Below are 2,311 nucleotides of genomic sequence, written 5' to 3'. Positions count from 1 at the left end.
CTGAAGTCAGATTCCGTCCTGTTTCAAGAGTCCTAAGAACCACCTCAATTTTTCCAAGTTAAACTGCAGGCTGAGATGAAATCAGGCTTCCTTTTCTTAAATCGGGTCGCTTTACTGAGCAAGAGAGAACATGGGGAGGGGGGCTGCTGCAGAGGGAGCAGGAGGCAGGTGCAAGGACGGGCATCCCCAGGATGCCCAGGTCCCCAGGATGAAGTTTGCTCCTTGTGCTCACTTCAATAGCACATATACTAACATGGGATGCTGCAGAGATTAGCACGGTGCCTGCCCAAGGATGACACGCAGGTTCATGAAGCGTTCTGTGTTTAAAAAAAAAAAAAAAGTTTGTTCCTCTCTAAGCTTGACACCAAGTAGGAAGGAAAAGGTCCAAGAGCTGGCCTCTCCCTCCTCCCTGCCGGTGGGTCACCAGTCAGTTGTTGTTAGAGTGGCCTCCTGGGCCCCTTGTCACTCACAGGCCTGGGCCTGTTCAGTTCCCACGTAGAGGCCTGGAGGGGCCTGTCCAGTGTGGCTGCAGCTCTTCCCTGGAGGGAATACTGGTCCTCCAAAGGTTTTCTTTCCCCTTCCCTGGCCATCCTGGGCTCCAGGCATGAAAGCCTCCTCTCTCTAAGCAGGAAATGGGTAAATGACGCATAATTTATGAGCGCATCAGCTCCAAGTGCATAAGTCATAAGTGCACAAAGCGGCCCGGGTAAATATTTAAAGATTAGAGCTAACTGGGGAGAAACACAAAAGACTGGGACAATGGGGGTCTCTCTGAATTCACTCTCCCCGAGCTGGGCCAGCCCGGTTCAGTGTTGATGCACTCACCGGAGTCCCAGCTTTTGTTTCTGGAGGACCCTTAGCTGCCAGGCTATTCGGAGGCCCAACATAGCTAAAGAGAGTTAAACAATTGCAGCCTCTCCAACCCCATCTGGTGACAATCGGCTGAGTCTCTCCAGTGCTTTCGCCGTGTCCCAATAGTTAATTACAGGAGCAATCCCTTCATTCTGCTTTGAAATGCAACTGCAGAGAGAAACAATGCATTTCTCCCACCAGTCACCACACCCGCAGTGGCCTTCGCCACATTCACTAGCTGCTTTAAATGCCTGGGGACCGCAGGAAGGAAGGGGTTCACACCCAGGGCGGACAGGGCTGTCACCAAGCATGGCTGGTGGACCGTCTAATAAGGCTCTTGTCGGGGGGCCTGCAAACCCCCTCCCCACCTCGTTTCCAGACCTGACCCGATTCTGTAATGTTCTTTTCTTTTGCCAAAGTCAAGAAAGCCAAATGGGGAAGGGAGGACAAAGGCACTAGTCACTTCTCACTTTAAAGCCCCCAGCGTGAGCAAGCAGAGGGTTGGGAGTGCTCCTGGCGGGCCGCAGGCCTCCGGAGTTACAGAAGAGATTTGTTCCTTGAATGAGCAACAGCGACCTGGGTCTCCCAACGCTCTCTCTGGACCTGTGCTCCTTTCCAGGCGTCCTGGGGACTCTAGATCCTAAATATGGAAAGGAAGTCGGTGGCCTACATCCCAGCTTGCGTAAGCCTGGCTTCTCAGTCGGTCCATGCCCTTCCCGGTCCTGCTAGCTGCCACAGAGGACGCGGGACGAAGCCGCTGCAGCTGTCCCACCTCGGAAAACGCCTCCCCGCCCCTGCCCGAGTGTGCGTAGGATGCCCAGACGCAGGACGGGCCAACAGCTTGGGGGAGGGACCGAATTGGGTCCCCAGCCTGGTTTTCCGAGAGGGATCTCGGCGCAGACTTATCTACTATCTTTTCCAGTGACCCTGCCCGATGCAAAGATCTGTCTTTAACTTCGTGGGAGAAGTGGCTGCTCAGAAGGAGGAGCCCGAATTGGATAAAGTGGGGATGGGGTGGAGGAAGCTGTCTTTAAGCACAGGAAAAGGGGAGTACGGAACTTGCACGGGCCTCCTTGCAGCCGTGAGGTCTGCGCGACCCTCAGCCGGGGGAGCCGCGTTGGGATTGGGTAAGCTCGGAGAGTAAGTTGCAGGGAATCAGCCTAGGTGGCGAGACCCCGCCTAGAGGACGTGCGGAGCGGGGAAGGAGCGCAGAGGGCGGTGCCGGGGTGGGAGCGGAGGGCAGCCGAGGCGGAGGCCGGTGGTGGGCGGGGGCGGAGCTTGACGGCTGCGATTCCCGCCCCAGCCGGCCCCGCGGGCCTCGCCTCCGACAGTCAAAGCAGAACATTGCGAATTAGCGCATTTTGCGGTCAATTTTCCACTGCTTAAGAAACATTAAGCCACCCACGTGAGCGGCCCCACCCAGCGCAGCCGGGATCCCTGGGCACGGGCTCGAGACGAG

The 2,311-nt window shown here is 56.5% G+C and overlaps 1 non-coding gene across 1 annotated transcript; it reads left to right on the top strand.

Annotated features, from left to right (window-relative positions):
• The first annotated feature begins 224 nt into the window (after positions 1-224).
• LOC111744864 lies at positions 225-327 on the top strand. Its single transcript, XR_002782362.1, has one exon. It is a non-coding gene; the product is annotated as a U6 spliceosomal RNA (small nuclear RNA).
• The last annotated feature ends 1,984 nt before the right edge of the window (positions 328-2,311 follow it).

This window comes from Pteropus vampyrus, unplaced genomic scaffold, assembly GCF_000151845.1.
Source record: "Pteropus vampyrus isolate Shadow unplaced genomic scaffold, Pvam_2.0 Scaffold142, whole genome shotgun sequence".
In the NCBI taxonomy this organism is placed as follows: domain Eukaryota; kingdom Metazoa; phylum Chordata; class Mammalia; order Chiroptera; family Pteropodidae; genus Pteropus; species Pteropus vampyrus.
This window is presented reverse-complemented; position numbering and strand designations above follow the sequence as displayed.